Raw genomic sequence first — 9,055 nt, forward strand, 5'->3', positions numbered from 1 at the left:
ATGAAGCTTTTTTGCAAAAAAAACTTATTTTCCCTGCAACTCTTCACAAGAAGCTATTTTCCTATGAGTCGAGCATCCGTCTGCCCTCACCTGCTCGTACCCCATGAGTGGGGGGTGGGGGCACGGTGCCAGCACCTCGCCAAGGCCTTGGCACCCGAATCCACGCGTGGTACTCATTGACGAGTCGGCAGACTCATGTGAACTAGTACTCGCTCAAGAGGTCTATTCGCGGCTCGGCACACCATCCTGGAGAGGGAACAACATTTGGTATTTTCTCACAACAGTTGTTTGTCTTTGGACAATTTGAGCGCCTAAGGGGGATCTTGAGCATAACACCGCAGGAGCCTTACCGCTCACAAAGCCACCTGGCACCCCGGTATCAGGGCCTGGCCTCGTGAGGAACCACCTTGGTAAAGGGTTGCGCCTCACGATGACAGGGAAATGTGCGGGACTAGGACCTGCCAACGCAGAGCTTCCTGAATGCGGATTGGGGACCTCCAAAAATAGAACTCGTGAGGGCCTGTTGAGCATCTAAGGGGGCTCCTGCTCATCGCACCTCAGGAATCTTACCGGCCGTAAAGCCACCTGGTACCCGGGTGCCATGGCCTTGCTCCGTGAGGGGCGACCTTGACAAGTCGCACCTCGCGGTAGGGAAATGTGCGGGACTGAGGCATTCGATGTAGAACCGCTTGAATGTCTAATGGGGCTCTTGAGCACAGCGCCTCAGGAGCCTTACCGGTCACAAAGTCACTTGGCACCCTGGTGCCAGGGCTTTGCCCCATGAGGAACGACCTTGGTAACGGGTCATGCCCAACGGCGGTAGGGAGATGTGCGGGACCGGGGCCGACTAACATAGAGCATCGACCCACTTCACGTGCAGCAATGAAAAGATCAACCAAGCAACAAGTGCCCCCCCCCCCCCCGAGCACAACAGTCATGCTTCACAACAAAGGAGTTCCCGCAAGCTTACCAAGCTAAGTATATAAACCGGCAGAGAAGCAACATCACTAACAAAAGGGGGCAGCTGCCCGAACCCATTACACGCCCGGAGGGCCTATCCCTGTTTATGTGGATGCATGGTCAAAAGCAAGGAGGAGATAGCTAGCGATGGAGATCCCGAAGGAAGATTGCTGCCGCTGACGCCCGGCACCCGCACGACGATAGTCACTCCGTTCCTCCTACTTCTTCACAGGCGCCGCAGGAGCAGACGGGCGGCGCAGCGCTTTGGGGCTCCTCCCCGGGGCTCGGACATGGCAGTGAGGCGGCTCATCATAGCTGTTGTCGTTGCTGTCGCTTGGGCTCCTTCCGGAGGAGGTGCCACTGCCACTTGGGGATCGGTGCCCGCCATAGGAGACGGGCTCGTCTACGGGACCGTCCCGGCCGGCGTCCTCCGGGCAGCAACCCAGGCGATCGCCCACGAACTTGAAGATCTTGAAGAAGATCGTCACCGCCCAGTCGTAATTGAAGTGGAGGTAACGCCTCCCCTTCAGGCCTCGGGCGTGGGCGAAGGTCTGCCACCCACAGTTCAGATACACATAGCCGTCGGGGGTGACATCAACCTCCACCTAGGGAGCCCTGCCGCAGCAGCCGTCGGCCTGCAACCAGAGGCCCCGAGGCCCTCCGGTCGGCATTGCCTTTGCAAAGAAGTTCGGAAGGTGGAGCCAAGTGATTTCCGACCTACCCACCCACGCCATGAACTCCATCATCGTATCGGCCGAGTGGAGCCGCGGGCAGGTGGCCGAGTGGCCATCACCGACCTCCGACTTCGGTCGCAATGGGCACCCGCTCCAGCCGACGTCCCGCCATTGCCGCCGATGGAGATCCCCAGGCAGGCGGAACCTTGACCGCGCCCGCCGGAGGCCGCTGTCGGTGCCGCCGCATACTTACGAGGGCGGCCTCATCCTCTCCTGGTAGGAGGAGTAGCAGGACCTTCGTCGGGGGCCTTCCCCTTGTTGGCAGCAGAGAATCTCCTCATCGGCGCCACACTCAGAGAGTGAAGGGCTCGAGGTGGGAGACAAGAAGACTAAGGCGGCGCAAGCCTTATTGCCTTCGCCGGGTTAAATAGGCAGCCAAGAGCAGGAAGGCATCCCTTCGTGTCCCTGGGCCTGCATAGTTCGTGAGGGGATGCACCCGTGTGGCGTGTGTACATGCATCGCCACCAAGGAGCAATGATGGCTAGCACCGCATCCAGGCGTCACATCAATTTGACCAGGCTGGAGTGTTGCCGCTGGGCTGCGGGGCGCATGTGAAGCTTGACCCACATACATTTAGGGCCCGCGACGCTTCAAGCTGCCTCCAACGCTTCGCCAGGAAGCCAGCCCGAGCGCGCCTTGGGCCCGGCGGCTACCATCGACGTTCTGGGAATGGGGTACCCAGACCCGCCTGTCTGCGGCCTAGGGCTGGCCCACTCCATCGACCAAGCATTGGCAAACTCGACAAGGCCCTTGTGAGGGGCCAGGCCTCGCGAGGAGGAATGACATCAAGACCCACAGGGGGCCTCCTCGGGACCCCTTCGGAGCAGTCGACATTCCGAGGCAAGGCCCAGCCTCAGGAGTCAAGGGTGACGCGAGGAAAGGACATGCAAGAAGTAGATGGCAGGACGGGACAGTTTCCCTTTTGGTGCAAAGGAGGCGGAAGCGTACAGGGGTCCCAAAGGCATCTTCCAAAGGTTTCCCTTGTGGTGCAACGAAGCCGCCGCCACCCACCAGTACGGCAAACGTCATCCTGGGGCCTGTCTCTGCAGCGCAGACAGTTACTTTACAGGCGAAGACCACCTTTGGGAAGGGGAGCATGTTCCCCTGTTCCCCTTCAAAATTGGCCGTTGTGGGATCCCTTCCCGCCGAAGCTACAAGGGAAGAGGACCCGGGCCTCCGCTATAAATAGAGAGGGTAGAACACATGGTAGAGGGGGTTCATTCCAACCATAGGGCGACACACCTAGCCACCTAGCCTCCGGAGGCTCGAGAGCACTGTACTAGTTTATCCACCACCTCCGTGAGAGGCAATCCACCAAAACCAGGAGTAGGGTTTTACGCTTTGCAGCGGCCCGAACCTGGGTAATCTCCTGTGTTCCTGGTCTCCCTCACAATTGTGTGGGTTCTTAGTCTTGCCCAATGAGTAATGAGCCTGGTAAATCGAATCTGTTGAGTGGCCTCTGCATGCGCCCCTGAGTTCGAATCTTAGAGGTTTTGTGGAGCCCGAAATCCGACAGATTGATACCTTGGTTCTCAACAAACTAAGGAAAATACTTATCTACTTTGCTACATCACCCTTTCCTCTTCAAGGGAAAACCAATGCAAGCTCAAGAGGGAGAAACTAACTCCTTAGCCAGATTGCTTGCAAGCTTATTGTGATGTTGTATTACTGAGTGGGCCCCAAGATAGCTCTCCGTCGTATGGAGTGACAAATCCGAGTCTTGATCCATGCCAACTCCACAGACACCCTAGGAGATACCTGTAGAGCATCTTTATAGTTACGCAATTACGTTGTGACGTTTGATATACATAAGGCATTCCTCCTGTGTCAATGAGTTGCATGATCCCATGCTCGTAGGAAGAAATACATTGACATGTAGAAAGCAATAGCACTAAAATTGATACGATCAAACTTTATGCTTATGATTCAGGTCTTGTCCATCACAACATTCTCCTAATGTTGTGATCCCATTATCGAATGACAACTCATGTCTATGGCTAGGAAACCTTAGACATCTTTGATCAACGAGCTAGTTTAGTAGAGGCATACTAGGGACTCTTTGTTGTCTATGTACCCACACATGTATTTCAGTTTCCAATCAATACACTTATAGCATTGATAATAAACAATTAACATGAACAAGGAAATATTATAATAACCCCTTTGTTATTGCCTCTACCGCATATTTACAACATTTGTTACCTTGGGGAGAGTAGGATCATACTTCTCCTGTTCGGGAACAAACTTCGGGTTGGGGTATTGATCTTCTTCCCATTCAACTCCATTGGAATTGAAGTAGCCAATGCCTTGTTTCTTCCGATGTCCTCCTTGCTTGCATACAATTTCCTCGAATTGCTTACTTACAACAAGACTCTTGAAGACACCTCTCTCTATAATTCCTTTCAACAAACTGTTTTCTTGCTTAAGTGTAACTTGGCTAAGAGAATCATTAGTGTAATCAAGAGAGCTACTAGGAACAACATCATTTGATTTGGCATTAGAGTTGTTGTTACTAGATGAAGAAACTTTCTTGCCTTTGTTACTAGTTTGCTTATATTTAACTTGTGGCACAAAAGTAAACAAGAGTAATCGTTTGGCTAGATAAGAAGAACTCTTCTTTCGAAGATCATCATTGATTGCTTTTAGAAACTCGTGCTCTTGCTCTAAATTTAGCGCCAAGATCCCAATTGTTGGGGAACGTTGCATGGGAAACAAAAAAATTCCTACGCACACGAAGACCTATCATGGTGATGATCATCTACGAGAGGGAGATCGGATCTACATACACTTCTAGATCGCTAAGAAGAAAGCATTAAGAAACGCGGTTGATGTAGTGGAACGTCTTTGCGATCCAAATCACCGCTGTCCCACGATCCGTCCCGGTCTAGTACCGAATGGACGGCACCTCCGCGTTCAGCACACATACAACTCGATGACGATCTCCACCTTCTTGATACAGCAAGAGAGACTGGGAAGTAGCTGAGTTCTCCGGCAGCGTGACGGCGCACCAGTGGTGGTGGTGATCCATTCCTGCAGGGCTTCGCCTAAGCACCGCAGAAATCCGATCTAGAGGAAGAACTACAAAGTAAAGGCTTAGGGTTGCACGTGGCAAAGTTGTATCTCAACCCCAAAACCTTTAGTATATATAGGAGGAACCAAGGGGTGGTGGCTTGCCTCCTACTCCAAGTAGGAGGGCTGTGGCTGAGATAGGGAGGAAGGAAACCTCCTCCAATTCGGTTTGGAAGGAGGAGTCCCTTCCTTCCTTCCCACCTCTTCTTTTTTTCCTTTTTTCCTTTGTTTTTCCCCTTGGCCGAAATAGCCCTATTGGGTTGGCCTCACTAGCCCACTAAGGGCTGGTGCACCACACATGGGCATATTAGGTTCTCTCCCAGGTGGGTGGCCCCTCCCGGTAAAACCCCAGAACCCATTCGTCACTCCCGGTACTTTACCGGTAATGCCCGAAATCTTTCCGGAAGCCAAATGCAACAATCCTATATATCAATCTTCGTCTCCGGACCATTCTGGAACTCCTCGTGACGTCCAAGATCTCATCAGGACTCCGAACAAAACTTCGGTCACCAGCACCTATAACTCAACTATACCGAAACGTCACCGAACCTTTAGTGTGCAGACCCTGCGGGTTCGAGAACTATGCAGACATGACCTGAGACACTTCTCGGTCAATATCCAATAGCGTGACCTAGATGTCGATATTGGATCCTACATATTCTATGAAGATCTTATCGGTTGAACCTCTATGCCAAGGATTCATATAATCCTAGATACCATTCCCTTTGTCCTTCGGAATGTTACTTGCCCGAGATTTGGTCGTTGGTATCTCTATACCTATTTCAACCTTGTTACCGGCAAGTCTCTTTAATCATTCTGTAATACAAGATCTCGTGACTAACTCTTTAATCACATTGCTTGCAAGGCTTATATGTGATGTTCTATTACCGAGTGGGCCCCGAGATACCTCTCCGTTACATGGAGTGACAAATCCCAGTCTCGATCCATGCTAACTCAACGGACACCTTCGGAGATTCTTGTAGAGTACCTTTATAGTCATCCAGTAACATTGCGACGTTTGATACACACAAGCCATTCCTCCGGTGTCTGTGAATTACATGATCTCATGGTCATAGGAATGAATACTTGACATGCAGAAAACAATAGCAACAAAATAACACGATCACATGCTACGTTTATAGTTTGGGTCTCGTCCATCACATCATTCTCCCAATAACGTGATCCCGTCATCAAGCGACAACACTTGTCTATGGTTAGGAAACCTTAACTATCCTTGATCAATAGGCTAGTCAACTAGAGGCTCACTAGGGACATAGTTTTGTCTATATATCCACACATGCATTTATGTTTCCATTCAATGCAATTATAGCATGGATAATAAACGATTATCTTGAAACAGGAAATATAATAATAACTATTTTATTATTGCCTCTAGGGCATATTTCCAACAGTCTCCCACTTGCACTTGAGTCAATAATCTAGTCTCATATTCCTATGTGATTTACATTCGAATGAATCTAACACCCATAGAGTTCTGGTGTTGATCATGCTTCGCTCGTGGAACATGTTTAGTCAGCGGATCTGCAACATTCAGATCCATGTGCACTTTGCAAATATTTACGTCCTCTCCTTCGACATAGTTGTGGATGAGGTTGAAGCGTCGTTTGATGTGTCTGGTCCTCTTGTGATACCTTGGTTCCTTGGCCAGAGCAATGGCACCAGTGTTGTCATAGAACAGAGTTATTGGATTTAGTGCGCTCGACACAATTCCAAGATCTGTCAGGAACTGTTTAATCCAGACACCCTCCTTAGCCGCCTCCGAGGTTGCTATGTACTCCGCTTCGCATGTAGAATCTGCTACGACGCTTTGCTAGGAACTGCACCAACTTACTGCACCCCCATTGAGAATAAATATGTATCTCGTTTGTGACTTAGAGTCATCCCGATCAGTGTCAAAGCTTGCATCGAAGTAACCCTTTACGACGAGCTCTTCGTAACCTCCATAAACGAGAAACATTTCCTTAGTCCTTTTCAGGTACTTCAGAATATTCTTGACTGCCACCCAGTGTTCCACTCCTGGATTACTTTGAAACCTGCCTGCCATGCTTATGGCCAGGCTGACGTCCGGTCTTGTGCACAACATTGCATACATGATAGACCCTATGGCTGAAGCATAGGGGACGACACTCATATTTTCTCTATCTTTTGTAGTTACTGGACACTGAGTCTTACTCAACTTTATACCTTGTAACACAGACAAGAACCCCTTCTTGGATTGTTCCATTTTGATATTTTTCAAAACATTATCAAGGTATGTGCTTTGTGAAAGTCCTATTAGGCGCCTGGATCTATCTCTATAGATCTTAATGCCTAATATGTAAGCAGCTTCTCCTAGGTCTTCCATTGAAAAACTCTTGTTCAAGTAATCCTTCACGCTCTCCAAAAACTCCACATTGTTTGCAATCAACAATATGTCATCCACATATAATATAAGAAACGCTACAGAGCTCCCACTCACTTTCTTGTAAGTACAAGCTTCTCCTACAACTTGTATAAACCCAAATGCCTTGATCACCTCATCAAAGCGCTTATTCCAACTCCGAGATGCTTGCACCAGTCCATAAATGGATCGCTGGAGCTTGCATACTTTGTCAGCATTCTCTGGATCGACAAAACCTTCGGGTTGCATCATATACAACTCCTCCTTAAGAAACCCATTAAGGAACACCGTTTTGACATTCATCTGCCAGATTTCATAATCAAAAAATGCAGCTATTGCTAACATGATTTGGACTGACTTAAGCATCGCTACGGGTGAGAATGTCTCATCGTAGTCAACTCCTTGAACTTGTGAAAACCCTTCACCACAAGTCGAGCGTTATTAACGGTCACATTACGGTCTGCATCCGTCTTCTTCTTAAAGATCCATTTGTTCTGAATAGCCTTGTGACCTTCAAGTAATACTTCCAAAATCCACACTTTGTTTTCATACATAGATCCTATCTCGGTCTCATGGCCTCTAACCATTTGTTGGAATCTAGTCCCACCATTGCTTCTCCATAATTCACAGCCTCATTGTTTTCTAACAACATGATAGACAAGACATGCTTCCCGTACCACTCAGGAGCAGTGCGCGCTCTTGTCGACCTGCAAGGTCCAACAGTAACTTGATCCGAAGCTTCATGATCATCATCATTAGCTTCTTCTACATCTGGTGTTGCCTCGAGAGAAATCTCTTTCAGCCCTGCACCACCATCTTGTTGAACCAGAGGTTCCAGAACCTCATCAAGTTCTATCTTCCTCCCACTCAATTCTTTCGAGAGAAACTCTTAGCCCTCGGATCTGAGATAGAAGGTGTACCCAACTGTCACTTTTGGGTAACCTATGAAGACACACTTTTCCGCTTTAGGTTCCAGCTTTTCGGGTTGAAGCTTTTTGACATAAGCATCGCATCCCCAAACTTGAAGAAACGACAACTTTGGCTTCTTTCCATACCATAGCTCATATGGTGTCGTCTCATCGGATTTTGATGGTGCCCTATTTAAAGTGAATGCAGCTGTCCCTAATGCATAGCCCCAAAACGATAATGGAAAATCGGTAAGAGACATCATAGATCGCACCATAACTAATAAATTACGATTACGATGTTCTGGCACACCATTAAGCTGTGGTGTTCTAAAAGTTGTCAACTGTGAAACAATTCCACATTGTCTGAAGTGAGCACGAGACTCGTAACTCAGATATTCACCCCCTTGATCAGATCGTAGGAACTTGATCTTCTTGCTACGATGATTTTCAACTTCACTCTGAATTGTTTTGAACTTTTGAAATATTTCAGACTTGTGCTTCATCAATTAGATATAGACATACCTACTCAAATCGTCGGTGAAGGTGAGAAAATAACGATATCCGCCGCGCGCCTCCACACTCATTGGTCCGCACACATCAGTATGTATGATTTCCAACAAGTCACTTGCACGCTCCACTGTTCTAGAGAACGGATTCTTAGCCATCTTGCCCATGAGGCATGGTTCACATGTGTCAAGTGATTCAAAATCAAGTGACTCCAAAATCCCATCAGCATGGAGTTTCTTCATGGGCTTAACACCAATATGACCTAAGCGGAAGTGCCACAAGAAAGTGGCGCTATTGTTGTTAACTCTACATCTTTCGGTTTCAATTTTATCGATATGTGTGTCATCACAATCGAGATTCAATATGAACAAACCCCTCACATTGGGTGCATGACCATAAAATATATTACTCATATTGTAGCGACCCGACCCAAAACGAGTCAAGCCTCTGTGTTTCTGTGCCATCCCTGGATCAGT

The sequence above is a fragment of the Hordeum vulgare genome, chromosome 3H (assembly GCF_904849725.1).
Source record: "Hordeum vulgare subsp. vulgare chromosome 3H, MorexV3_pseudomolecules_assembly, whole genome shotgun sequence".
NCBI lineage: Eukaryota > Viridiplantae > Streptophyta > Magnoliopsida > Poales > Poaceae > Hordeum > Hordeum vulgare.